Source organism: Macrotis lagotis, chromosome 2 (genome assembly GCF_037893015.1).
Source record: "Macrotis lagotis isolate mMagLag1 chromosome 2, bilby.v1.9.chrom.fasta, whole genome shotgun sequence".
NCBI classification, from domain to species: domain Eukaryota; kingdom Metazoa; phylum Chordata; class Mammalia; order Peramelemorphia; family Peramelidae; genus Macrotis; species Macrotis lagotis.
In genome coordinates this window covers 129,074,898-129,089,612 of record NC_133659.1, presented here as the reverse complement: position 1 = coordinate 129,089,612, position 14,715 = coordinate 129,074,898, and the positions used below count along the sequence as shown (strand labels likewise).

The 14,715-nt window shown below is 40.4% G+C and overlaps 1 pseudogene; it reads left to right on the top strand.

Annotated features, from left to right (window-relative positions):
• The first annotated feature begins 7,796 nt into the window (after positions 1 to 7,796).
• Positions 7,797 to 8,267, top strand: LOC141511179 (large ribosomal subunit protein uL24 pseudogene; annotated as a pseudogene).
• The last annotated feature ends 6,448 nt before the right edge of the window (positions 8,268 to 14,715 follow it).

Below are 14,715 nucleotides of genomic sequence, written 5' to 3'. Positions count from 1 at the left end.
TGTTATCCCCATTTTACAAGTGAGAAAACTAAGACTCAGAAAAGTTAAGTGACTTGTTCATGGTCCCCCAGAAAATATATGTAAGAGTATCATGATCTGGGGTGGCTGGGTGGCATAGTGCATAAAGCACTGGCCTTGGAGTCAGAGTACCTGGGTTCAAATCCGGTCTTAGAAACTTAATAATTACCTAGCTGTGTGGCCTTGGGCAAGCCACTTAACCCCATTTGTGGGTAATTGGGAAATTCAGAAAAGAATTCAGAAAAGAAAAACCTTAAAAAAAAAAGAATATCATAATCTGGCCCCAGATCCTCCCAATTACAATTCTACACTCCTTACCACCTCGAATTTGGTGCCTCCTAGAACAACATAAAGGTCATCTATACATTTTTTTCAATACTACCCTACAAGTCTGTGTTCTCTTCACTTCATCTATAGTACCAGGACCATACTGAGAAGAAGTGAAGTAAAGGAGCTCCAAGCATAGCCATCAGCCCCTTCCTTCCCTTCCAAGATGGATATAAAGATCACCTTTAGTGCTCAGGACTTCTAAGAAGCCAGATGCTATAGGTGGGTCATGGTACAAAGAATCAAGTGACCCGATGATTCAATTCAGATTATGGCATATCTCCAAAGGAAAATGGAATTTAATAGGTCAACCTGAAACTATTAGGGAATGATCATTGAGGACAGAACTCAGAAAGACATAAACAGAAGACTATGCTAATGTTCTTCTCATCTTTTGGGAGGTTTGGTAGAAGTAGAGAGATTTTGAGGGGTGGGAAAACACTGGTCTAAGGAACTTCCAGAAAGCAATCTCTTCAGTTTGCTGAAATCTTTAGTCTTAAGAGAGCTGCCTAGGACACTGACTGGTTAATTGACTCATTCAGGGTCACAAAAACAATATATGTAAGAAAACCCTGGTCATCTTCACCTCAAGATAGACTCAAGACATGTGTCTCTTAAGGAGATGATTACCAGAGACAAATGAGGCAGGAGAACAAGTAAAGTCTGAGAACCAAAGGAAGATCCAAAAGTGAGAAGTGATAGGGTCTAAAGTTTACAAATGACAGTAAAAGAAGTCTGGAATCATAGTTCAAAATCAATAAGAGATGAGTTCAAGATGAGCATGTGACAGGTATAATGGAGAACTAAAGTAACTTTTTCCAGCCACAGTTACCTTTTGAAGTCCTAGAAAGCTCTTGGAGCCTCTGATCTCAAAGTCTTGAAAGGCCTGCTCACAAATGGGTTCTAAAACCTAGATAGATTCTAATGGCACAAGGTATAAAGTTAAAATGACAGAAACCTCAACAAAATATTGTAACTTCTACAATTGATCACTTCTTGGAAGTGTTCTTCCTATGGGTTCCCAAGCACTACTAACTTTGAGCAATTACAAGCTTTAATTTCAATTATAATGCAAATGTTATTTTCTTTAAATGTAATTCTCAATATATACTAAAGGGAAGTTACTTTTCATGCTTGCTTTCTCAGTATGTACATAAAATCTTTGGTTTCACTGGGAAAAAAAAAATCTTTCTTAGTCCTCAAAAATGGATCTAAGGACCCATCAAAATTCCTATACAGATAGCAATAGCTGACCTTATTTGATTCTCACAACCTTTGAGGCAGATGTTTTATTATCCCCATTTTCCAGATGAAGAAATTGAGGTTCTGAGAGCCTAGGCCAAATAACTACAAAGGTCCCAAAGCTGGAATTGAACCCTGGTGCTTCTAATAACAAAGCTGAGACACTATCCATTTAGCACACTATCTCTCAGATGAGAAAAACTTCTTTAACTTGCTGACATTTTTCTTTTCTGAATTTCCCAATTACCCACAAATACATTCGTTAATAAATATGCCAAGAGACCAACAAACAGAGAGCAAACTATGATAAAATCATAGTGTAACTGACATAAAACAAGGCATGCTTGGGTTTACCCTTCCTGGTGGGTTATACCTAGCTTACTCAGATTATTCCCTGCCTGGCTTCAATCTCCCACATAAAGCTTAGAGAGATTACTTCCAGTCATGCATGACTCAGGGACCTATACAATGTATTGATAAAAAGTCCTATATCCAAAGTAAACAGTTGGGAGCGGAGCCAAGATGGCGACAAGAGTGGATCATGTCCTAGGCGCTCTCTCATAAATCTTTGAAACTAAGGACTCTAACTAAATTTTCGAGAGACAGAACCCAGAGAGGGACCCAGTGAGGCAGTTCTCCTACTCAAAGGCAACCTGGAAAAGAGCAGAAAGGCTCTGCTCCCCGGGGTCAAAGGGTTGGCCCACCAGAGCTAAAGAACTTCAGCCTCCCAGGGGCAGCCCCAGGGCACTGGGAGCCTTGGCTCACAGCAGTGGGGGAGTTTCCTGAGCTACGCCCTGGGGAGCACAGGGCACAAATTGGGGGAACAGCAGGGAGACCTCTGCCAGAGCTAGCACAGGAAGCCCAGCCCTCAGGGCACACAGCCAGCTGCTTGGCCACTGCATTCCAGATCCAGGAAACAGAAGCAGGTGAGCCAGTAAGCAGGAGCCCCCAGGGCATGAGCTCATTGAACCTAGGGAGGGAAGTGAAGAGAGACTGCCTAGCTCTGTCCTTTGTCCCTGGAACAAGACTCTGGGGCTCTGACCACATTCAGATCCTGATTGCAGTCCAGGCTCCCCCATAGAACAGCAGGGCCCCTCCACCTGAACCCCATGGCAGAGTGGGGGGAGCTTGTGGTCATTCACAGACCAGGAAAAAGGACAGAGCCTCACACTGAGACCCTTGTGGGAGTGTCCCAAAAGCTCAGGAAGCACCCCAAAAACAGGCTAAGACTGGGAAAATAAGCAAGCAGAGAATCAAGAGAAACACCATTGAGAAATGCATTATCTATGAACCCAAGAAGGAACAATATACTCAGTCTGAAGATGAGGAAGCACAAGCTCCTGCATCTAAAGACTCCAAGAAAAACAGAAATTGGGCTCAGGCTATGACAGAGATCAAAAAAGACTTTGAAAATCAAATGAGAGAGTTAGGAAAAAACTGGGAAAAGAAAGGAGAGAGATGCAGGAAAAACATGAAAATGAAGTCAGCAGCTTAGTCAAGGAAATCCAAAATAATGCTGAAGAAAATAGCATGCTAAAAACCAGCTTAGATCAAATGGATAAAACAGTTTAAAAAGTTATTGAGGAGAAGAATGCTTTAAAAAGCAAAATGGGCCAGATGGAAAAAGAGATAAGAAAACTCTCTGAGGAGAACAAATTCTTCAGACAAAGAATAGAATTCAGGGAGATTGATGAATTTACCAGAAATCAGGATTCAATACTTCAAAACCAAAAAAAAAAAATGAAAAATTAGAAGAAAATGTGAAATATCTCATTAAAAAAACAACTGATATGGAAAACAGACTTAGGAAAGATAATTTAAAAATTATTGGAATACCTGAAAGTCATGATAGGGAAAAGAGCCTTGACATCATTTTCAAAGAATTACTACAGGAAAATTGCCCTGATATTCTAGAAGTAGAGGGCAAAATAGAAATGGAGAGAATCCACCGATCCCCCCCCAGAAAGAGATCCCAAAAAACCAACCCCTAGGAATATTATAGCCAAGTTCCAGAACTCCCAAGTCAAAGAGAAAATATTACAAGCAGCCAGAAGGACACAGTTCAAATATCGTGGAGCTGCAGTCAGGATCACACAGGACTTAGCAGCAACTACATTGGAAGCTCGTAGGGCTTGGAATATAATATACCGGAAGGCAAAAGAGCTTAGAGTGCAACCGAGAATCAACTACCCAGAAAAAATGAATGTCCTCTTCCAGGGAAAAAGATGGACTTTCAATGAACCAGGGGAATTTCAAATGTTCTTGCTGGAATGGCCAGAGCTGAACAGAAGGTTTGATCTTCAGATACAGGACTCAGGTAAAGCATAGAGATTGGAGGAAAGGAAGAAAATATGAGGGATTTAATGATGACAAACTGCACGTATTCCTGCATAGAAAAATGACACTGATAATACTCATATGAACCTTCTCAGTTAATAGAGCAGGTAGAAGGAGCTTTTATAGTTAAAGCACAGGAGAAAGCTGAATTCAAAGATAAAATATGGAGTAAAAATGGAGTCAATAGAAAAAAAAGGGAAATGTAATGAGAGAAAGAAAAAGGAGAGGGGGAATAGGCCAAGATATTTCACATAATAAGATTTTTCTTTATTACAATGAGCTACTGCAATGATATGGAAGGGGAGAAGGCAAGGGGGAATGAGGGAATCTTTGCTCTCATCAGAGGTGGCTAGGAGAGGAAAAAGCATATAGACTCAAAGGGGTATAGGCATCTGGAGTAAGAAGGGGGGGACAGGGGGAAGAGGGGTGCTTTGAGTGATGGAGGAGAGGATGGACCATGGGGGGTGAGTGGTCAGATATAACACATTTTCTTTTTTACTTCTTGCAAGGGGCTGGGATTAGATGGCCTGCCTGGGACCATAGGGCCAGGTGGATGCTGGGCCGAAGGGGGGGTATGGGGGCTCAGGGCCTCTTGGCCCCAGGGCCTTGGATCTGTCTGCTGCACCACTCAGCTACACTACAGCAGAGTCAGAGTGAAAGGAGAGAGAAAAATATAGTACATGGTAGTGGAGAAATACAAAAGGAGGGAGTTGTGATCAGCAATGGCAACAGTGGAAAAATATGGAAGTAACTTTTGCGATAGACATCATAAAGAATGTGACCCACTCACGATAGAGTTGTTGGTGTTGGAACAAAGACTCAAGCACATTTTTTATTATTATTATTTTTGGGGGGGTGCAGGGCAAATGGGGCTGGGTGGCCCACCTGTGGCCACATAGCAGGGTGATCGTTGGGTGTCTGAGGCCAGGTTTGGACCCAGGTGCTCCTGGCTCAAGGGCCAATGCTCTGTCTGCCACTTAGCCACCCCTACTATTATTACTATTTTATTTTATTTTGGGTTTTTTTCTTTTTTTTGGTTTTTGCAGGGCAGTGGGGTTTGGGTGGCTTGCATGTCACATGGCTGGGTGATTGTTGGGTGTACAGGGCCGGATGTGGGCTTGGGTGCTCATGACTCCAGGGCTGGTACTCCATCCTCTGCGCCACCTGGCCATATCTACAATTATTAATATTATTTTTTTAATTTTAATTTTTTTCTCTCCCCTTTATCGCTCAAGTGAGTCTATATTTTGGGGGCGTTGGGGGTATTTTGTTTACTCTTAAACAAGAATATTTTATTAATGTATAAAAAAACATTTGTACAAAATGAGAATAAATAAATATTAAATATATCATTAAAAAAAAGTATACAGTTCATATACAAAAAAAGGATATCCCACTCTCCACTGCTCTCTTTTCTTTGCAACTGTTAGTGAGGAAGGACTGACTATTTTGAGCAGCTTTCCCAAGGTGGGAGAAGGACAGTTACCTTCTGGCTGCTTCTGACTTTTTGTATTTTTACTTTCCTAATCTTAAGCAAATATATATCCTAATATAAAATTTTCCTGGCAGAGACCTTGAGAGTTTCAAAAGGTCTAGAAGTCTTCTGTTGGTACCACTATCACCTGAAGTGGTAGGGGCCAGTGGCAGTGGGAGCAGCTGTATCATGAGAGTCACAAACAAAAGCAACAGATTCAGAAACATAGGATGGCAAGAGCTTCAGGGTCATGGAAGAGAGAAATGCCAATTTTTAAATTCAAACTATGGGAACCTGCATGAAAACTCTATGAAAAGAACTTTTTAAGTACTTGTTATCCTTTGCCATATGTTATGATGACCTATGTGCCTCACTGCCATTGTGCTCTAAGTTTGAACCCACTCTTCCCAAGAACATTGTGAATATTTTATTAGAGAATACAGCTCAGATTTGGGAGGGGAGGCACACAGGAATTGTATTGTTATGTCGTTTGCATAAATTACTTTTCTAAGAACCAAATGAGTCTATTGGCTGAGTGTTAATGGGAAATTATTGAACTGGAGAATTAGACACATAATCCCTCAAGGATATTCCTAGAATCACGAGAGAGAGGTGGCAGACATCGGCCCACAAGGGACCTCAAGCTATAAGTAAAAATGCAAGTTGGAAGGATGGCCCCAGAGAGAGTGTTACAGTAGAAACCCTGAGATTATGAAATCTAATGACATCCCTTAAGAAGTAATCTGAAGTCTTTTTTTGAAGACCTCTCTAAAGAAAGGAAACTCACTATTTCCAAAAGTTACTACCTTTCTACTAGGTCCCTAAAATTGTTAGAAAATTTTTCTTTACATTAAGTCAAAATCTGCTTCTCTGAAAATTCCACCCATAGAGCCAAGGTCTGCCATATGACAAGCAGCAGCAGCAGAACAGAGCAGCAGCAAAAGTAGTACTAGTAGTAGTAGTCGTAGTCATAGTAGTAGTAGTAGTCGTAGTCATAGTAGTAGTAGTAGTAGTAGTAGTAGTAGTAGTAATTCCCCTTTGATATACATGACCACACTTACAATATTTAAAGATAGCTATCATTTGAAGACAGATATAAATATATAGAGAGATAGAGATAGAGATATACATTCCTTCAGAACCACAGAATATACTTTCTCTAACCCTTGGAGCTTGAACTCACTAAGAATAGCTAAGTGTTCCATTGTTCCATTAACAACCCCTTATCCAAGGTTTCATATTTTCTGTCTTTTTCAGATTAGTCATTATATGGCATAGTTTTCAATACTAAGGGAAGTTGCATGAAAACTCCAGCTTGTCTTTCCTAAAATGTCATTCCAAGAACTGAACATAATCCTCCAGATATAGTCTTTCCAGAACAAAAATCCAAAAAAACTACAATATCATTTATTCTTGACCCTATATTTCCCTTAATGGAGTCTAATAAGCCATAGTTGTTTTTTTTTTTGGGGGGGGGGTTTCACTATTGACTGATGTTGAGCTTCCAATCCATCAACCTCCCCCCCAAGCCCTTTGCTTATAAAGTAGGGTCTAGTCATGTCACTTGTCCTTTAATCATATATTTTCTTTTTTGAATCCAAGTTCAGGACATTACGTTTATGCCTATTGAATTAAATCATTCTAGGCAGTACATCCATTTATATTCCAGTTCTTCCATCCATTATATTGACTATTCTTCCTAGCTTCATGTCATCCAAAAATGGGATAAACATTCTATCTATGCCTTCATCCAAGTGATTGAGTTACATTAGTATCTGATGAACACATGTTGCTCATAGTTATCACTGCTTCCTTTTTAAGTGCTCATATGCAATCACTTCAATAATACATTCTAAAATTTTGCCATAAATAGAAATCAAACTCAGCAAGCAATAGCTTAAAGAGTCCTTTAAAAAACAATAATACTTTTGCTTCTCGCTAGTCTTATGGCATTGTGGTTGTTGTTCATCCTTCCTTCTTGAAGAGGACCAATGATATCAAGAGGGTGATGGTTTGATATGCAAGTGAATTGGATTTGAATGAGGCAGCAGCTGTGCTAAGTTTTCAACCTCACTCTCTCCTCCAGTGTCTTTAGAGCCAGTGGCAAGACAAGGATTGTTGGTGTTTGTCCTTAGTTCTCAAAAAAAAGCACGATATCAGGGAGATGATGCCATGACATGCAAGTGAGTTGGATCTAAGTGAGGGGTAATGTGGAAAGTCAGCAGCCTCACTTTGTCCTCCAGTCATCTTGGTCCAGTGGCCAGATATATTTTTTTAAATATTTAATATTTATTCTCATTTCGTACAAATAATGTTTTTTTATACATTAATAAAATATTCTTGTTTAAGAGTAAACAAAATAGCCCGCCTGCGGCCGCAGCCTCCTGCACCACCCACAATGAAGTTCAACCCGCTCTGGACTTCAGACCGAAGCAAGAACCGCAAGAGGCACTTCAACGCCCCCTAGCACGACCGGCAAGATCATGTCGTCGCCGCTCTCCAAGGAGCTGCGGCAGAAGTACAACGTCCGCTCCATGCCCATCCGCAAGGACGACGAGGTCCAGGTGGTTCACGGACATTACAAAGGTCAGCAAATTGGCAAAGTTGTTCAGGTTTACAGAAAGAAATATGTCATCTACATCGAACGTGTACAGCGTGAAAAAGCTAATGGCACAACTGTCCATGTGAGCATTCATCCTAGCAAAGCAGTTATCACCAGACTAAAACTGGACAAAGATCGCAAAAAAATTCTTGAGTGTAAAGCCAAATCCAGACAAGTTGGAAAAAAGAAGGGCAAATATAAAGAAGAAACCATTGAAAAGATGCAAGAGTAAAATGGTCTGTTGTACAGTTGTAATTAAAAATGAAAATTAAGGGAAAAAAAGAGTAAACAAAATACCCTCTCCCCAAAAAATATAGGCTCACTTGAGCGATAAAGGGGAGAGAAAAAAATTAAAATAAAAACAAATAGTAATAATTGTAGGTATGGCCAGGTGGCACAATAGACGGAGCACCAGCCCTGGAGCCAGGAGCACCCGAGCCCATATGCAGCCCCATACACCCAACAATCACCCAGCTGTGTGACATACAAGCCATCCCAACCCCACTGCCCTGCAAAAACTAGAACATTGGCCCTTGAGCCAGGAGCACCTGGGTCCAAATCCGACCTCAGACACCCAACGATCACCCTGCTATGTGGCCCAGGCAGGCCACCCAGGCCCATTTGCCCTGCACCCCCCTACCAAAATAATAATAATAAAAAAATGTGCTTCAGTCTTTGTTCCAACACCAACAACTCTGTTGCAAGTGGATCACATTCTTTATGACAAGTCCATCGCAAAAGTAACTTACATATTTTTCCACCATGGCCATTGCTGATCGCAACTCCCTCCTGTATTTCCCAGCTACCATGTACTATATTTTCTCTCTCCTTTCATTCTTTTTTTTTTGAAAGGCAAACTGGTTTAAGTGGCTTGCCCAAGGCCACACAGCTAGGGAATTATTAAGTGTCTGAGACCAGATTTGAACCCAGGTACTCCTGACTCCAGGGCCAGTGCTTTATCCACTACAGCACCTAGCTGCCCCCTCTCCTTTCATTCTGACTCTGCTGTAGGGTAGCTGAGTGGCACAGCAGACAGATCCCTGGCCCTGGGGCCAAGAGTCCTCGAGCCCCGAACCACCCCTTAGGCCCAGCATCCACCTGGCCCTATCTATGGTCCTGGACAAGCCATCCAATCCCAGCCCCTTGCAAGAAGTGAAAAAAGAAAATGTGTTATATCTGACCACTCTCCCCCCATGGTCCATCCTCTTCTCCATCACTCACATCCCCCCCTTCCCCCCTGCTCCCCCCCTCCTTCTTACTCCAGATGCCTAAACCCCATTGAGTACATATGCTGTTTCCTCTCCTAGCCACCTCTGATGAGAGTGAAGATTCCCTCATTCCCCCTTGCCTTCCTCCCTTCCATATCATTGCAATAGCTCATTGTAATAAAGAAAAATCTTATATAAAATATCTTGGCCTATTCCCCCCTCTCCTTTTTCTTTCTCCCATTACATTTCCCTTTTTTCTATTGACTCCATTTTTACACCATATTTTATCTTCAAATTCAGCTTTCTCCTGTGCTTTAACTATAAAAGCTCCTTCTACCTGAGCTGTTAATTGGGAAGGTTCATATGAGTATTATCAGTGTCATTTTTCTATGCAGGAATACATGGAGGTCATCATCATTAAGTACCTCATATTTCCCCCCCTTCTCCTCCAGTCCTTTTACTTCACCTGAGTCCTGTATTTGAAGATCAAACCTTCTATTCAGCTCTGGCCATTCCAACAGGAACATTTGAAATTCCCCTGGTTCATTAAAAGTCCATCTTTTTCCCTGGAAGAGGAAATTCAGCCTTGCTGGGTAGTTGATTCTTGGCTGCATTCTAAGCTCTTTTGCCTTCCCGTATATTATATTCCAAGCCCTACAAGCTTTTAATGTAGTTGCTATTAGGTCCTGTGTGATCCTGACTGCAGCTCCACAATATTTGAATTGTGTCCTTCTGGCTGCTTGTAATATTTTCTCTTTGACTTGGGAGTTCTGGAACTTGGCTATAATATTACTAGGGGTTGGTTTTTGGGGATCTCTTTCTGGGGGGGGATCAGTGGATTCTCTCCATTTCTATTTTGCCCTCTGCTTCTAGGATATCAGGGCAATTTTCCTGTAGTAATTCTTTGAAAATGATGTCAAGGCTCTTTTCCTGATCATGACTTTCAGGTATTCCAATAATTTTTAAATTATCTTTCCTAAGTCTGTTTTCCATATCAGTTGTTTTTTTCAATGAGATGTTTCACATTTTCTTCTAATTTTTCATTTTTTGGGGGGGGGTTTTGAAGTATTGAATCCTGAATTCTCATAAATTCATCAATCTCCCTGAGTTCTATTCTTTGTCTGAAGGATTTGTTCTCCTCAGAGAGTTTTCTTATCTCTTTTTCCATCTGGCCCATTTTGCTTTTTAAAGCATTCTTCTCCTCAATAACTTTTTGAACTGTTTTATCCATTTGACCTCAGCTGGTTTTTAGCATGCTATTTTCTTCAGCATTTTTTTGGATTTCCTTGACTAAGCTGCTGACTTCATTTTCATGTTGTTCCTGCATCTCTCTCCTTTCTTTTCCCAGTTTTTCTTCTAACTCCCTCATTTGATTTTCAAAGTCTTTTTTGAGCTCTGTCATAGCCTGAGCCCAATTTCTGTTTTTCTTGGAGTCTTTAGATGCAGGAGCTTGTGCTTCCTCATCTTCAGACTGAGTGTTTTGATCCTTCTTGGGATCATAGATAATGTATTTCTCAATGGTGTTTCTCTGCTTGCTCATTTTCCCAGTCTTAGACTGTTTTGGGGGTGCTTCTTGAGCTTTTGGGACACTCCCACAAGGGTCTCAGTGTGTGAGGCTCTGTCCTCCCTCCTGGTCTGTGAATAATGCACTCCCCTCTGCCATGGGCCTGAGGTGGAGGGCGCCGCTGCTGTTCTGTGTGGGGGCCTAGACTGCGAACAGTATCTGAATGTGGTCAGAGCCCTAGAGTCCTGTTCCAGGGGCAGAGGACAGAGCTCAGCAGTCTCTCTCTCTCTTCACTCCCCTCCCTAGGCTAAATGGGCTCATGCCCTGGGGGCTCCTGCTTACCGGCTCTGCCTACTTCTGTTTCCTGGATCTGGGCTGCGGTGGCCACACTGCTCACTGTGTGCCCTGAGGTCTGGGCTTCATGTGCTCGCTCTGGCAGAGGTCCTCCTGCTGTTTCCCCAATTTGTGCCTGGTGCCCCCCCGGGGCATAGCTCAGGAAACTCCACCACTGCTGTGAGCCACTGCTCCCAGTGCCCTGGGGCTGCCTCAGGGAGGCTGAAGTTCTTTCACTCTGGCAAGCCACCCCTCTGGCAGGCCGCCCCTCCAACCCCAAGGAGCAGAGCCTTTCTGCTCTTTTCCAGGTTACCTTGAGTAAGAGAACTGCCTCACTGGGTCCCTCTGTGGGTTCTGTCTCACGAAAATTTAGTTAGAGTCCTTAGTTTCAAAGAATTATGAGAGAGTGCCTAAGTCACGATACACTCTTGTCGCCATCTTGGCTCTGCCCCCCAGTGGCCAGATATAGATCAGGATGACTGGAAATGGCCCTGGAAGCAATGAGAAACCTTGTATTTTTAAAGCTATGCCTTGCCCAGGTGCCACAGTTTTTGACTGAGGCAACATCCATGAGATGCAGCAAAGGGGCTAAAAATGGTCACTTCCAAAAAAGAAGGAAAAAAAAATTGTGGGGAGGTAAGATCCTCAATAATCTTAGTGGTGAAAGCAGGTGAGAAAGACAAGAAGCAGGGAGCTTCTTTTATGTAATCAAAAAAATATAAATTTATATATGTATATCAGTCTTTAGAGATGGGCACTGACCTAGCTGCTGTGTGGCTTTGGGCAAGCCATTTAACCCCATTTGCCTTGCAAAAAAGAAAACCTTAAAAAAAGAGAGAGAGAGAGAGAGAGAGAGAGAGAGAGAGAGAGAGAGAGATGGGCACTAGATGTAGTGGGTGATCTTGATCCTTCTAAATTAGTGGTTTTCCCAGATCTCAATGACTAAGGGCTAGGTAAGACTCAAAAAAAAAGATGGCCCAACTTATGATTACAAAACTATCAGTCTGGGAGGGAAGACCCTTGGAGTTTCAAGCCAGAACAGGAAACAATTGCTATTTACACTCATTCTAAGCTATCAAAACCTAAACAATCACGGAGGCTTGATCACTGACCATTCCATGGAAGGCAGAATGTGTTACACAATTGTACATGTATAATCCATATTAGATTACTTGCTATTCTAGAGTGGGAAAGGGAAAGGTGGAAGGGAGAAAACTTTGAAAAAATGAATGTTGAAAATTATATATATTATATATATAGATAGATATCTGAAAAAATAAATAATAAATAAAAATTAGGTACTAGCAAGTTACTATGGTAGATGTTAGAAATATCATATCCAGTCTCAGAATAGAAATGGATCCCAAGAGACCATCCATTTCAATCCATACTTAAGATAAGAAAGATAAGATAAGAAACAATATATCCAGCAAGTAGTCATTAGCCATTGATTTTACTCTCTTCTGGATACTGTCTTAACTTCAATTAAAATGTCAAGCAGTGGTACTGTGATAAATTTTTAACAACTGAATGGGAAGAGAATATGTATATATATATATATATATATATAAAACATTTAAACATTTAAATCTAAGTTCAATCTTTTTTATTAACATTTTATTCATCAGTTTCTTAAAGTTAGGCAATCAACACAACAATAAATTAAGCCCTGGTTTATAGCTATTGCTAATTTCTGAGGTACAACACCTCAATCTGAAATTTTAACAGTCAACTCTCAACATGAGCTGACTCTAGCACAGCCCTGTCTCAAGAAACAATACTTTTATATATTTCTTGTTTTTGAAAAAAAAAAAAAAGAAGCTCCTAATGGGCAGGGTACTGCATTTTGGGGTTTTTGTCTTTGTATTCATGGTGGCTACTACTATGCTTTGTTCACAGTAGATAATTCATAGATGTTTGCTGAATCAAATAAAATTGTTAAATCAAATTAAGTTGGCATAAAATAAAACAGAGAAAAAACAATACTCTAGTTCTGGCCTGACAAAACAAGAGTATAGCAGGATTACCACATTCCCTAGTCCTGATCACCTTTCCTCCCTTAATATAGCCTAAGGTCATACTAGCTATTTGGGCTGACCTATCACTTAACTGAGTGATATTGAACTTTCAGTCCACTAAAAATTCCAGATCCTTTTCAGAGGAACTATTGTCAAATTATACCTCCTGGGTTTTCCATGAGGATCAAATGAAGTATAACATGTAAAACTCTGTGAATCTTAAAGAACTATAAAAAAAATGGCAGCAATCTTAATGTCCTATATCATTGAAAGCAGCTCAGAAATAACATTCCCAAGTCTTTCAGAACCCCAGAATATGTAGTTCTTGTAGATTGAACTCACTAAGAATAACAAGGTGTTCCATTAACACTTCCTTACTTATATAAGGTTTCAACTTTCTTTTAGCATTTTTGTTATATCCTTCCCAGTCTTTGGTAGGAAAAAAAAGGAGCTATTATTATAGTTATAGTATTTGAAAAGTTCTATCTCTCCATCATTTGCATTATTTGTTACACTATCTCATCCACTCAGCAGTAGTCATCCTTCCTTTGGACTTCTTTCTATCATCAACATAGCTAAATAAATAAATTTTGTAGTTGTTTTTAATAATCATTACTAGTTTATTCTAAGTGTCTGTGCTTGCTACATTCTTACAAATGTTACAGTCTTCTGGAAAATGTCTTCATTCTGATCTATCTCCTATGCTTATTTCATATGTATGTGTAAATATAGAGAGAGAGAAAGTGTGTGTGTGTGTGTGTGTGTGTGTATACATATATATTTAAAGTCTAAGCTACTCTAAGTTTTTCATGTATCCTCATAAGTTATTTTTAAAAGATTCCCCTTTTCTTTCACACCAGATTCATTTGTGTTTCATTTTGCCACTTTCTTTTGTCAGATTTTTGTCCTTAAGAGCATATTATCAGGGCAGCTAGTTGGCATAGTGGATAAAGCACCAGCCCTGGAGTCAGGAGTACCTGGGTTCAGATCCAGTCTCAGACACTTAATAATTACCTAGCTGTGTGGCCTTGGGCAAGCCACTTAGCCCCGTTTGCCTTACAAAAAAAAAAAAAAACTAAAAAAAAGAGCATATTATCTTTTTGAGTAAGTTTCACCTGTAGAACCTTAAGCCATATGTTCCTACCTAACCTTTCTCAGAATTTTTTGGAAACTCTTCTTCTAAAACCCAGGGAAAGCATCAGAATGTATGTGCTATTTCCCTATTTAATCTATCATAGCATGATCTCTTCCTTCCAAGATTTCTGTCATTGTTATTTCAGCAACTGATTCCTCTTTATGGATTAAAATTGAAGTTTCCTCATTACCTGAAGAATGCAATTATTGTTTGGGCAAACCATCTAATTAATTAGTGCATTTAGTAAAGGGAGAGTTCCAGGAAATATCTAGGAAATTGAAGTCCTCCAGCCTTACTTCATCATGCTACCTTGCAACCTTTGTGATTTATTTCCTCAACTCTCCATCTACTTCTCCTCCTAGCTAGATAGTCTGTAGTGAGTTCCCTATATATCAGTTCTGTTTTTCGTCTCCCTTACCCAAATGATTCTTCCCTCTAGCTCATGGATTTCTTCATAGGATTTTATCTTCTTGAAATATAATGCTGCTATGCTTTTTACTCTACAGGCATTATTCCT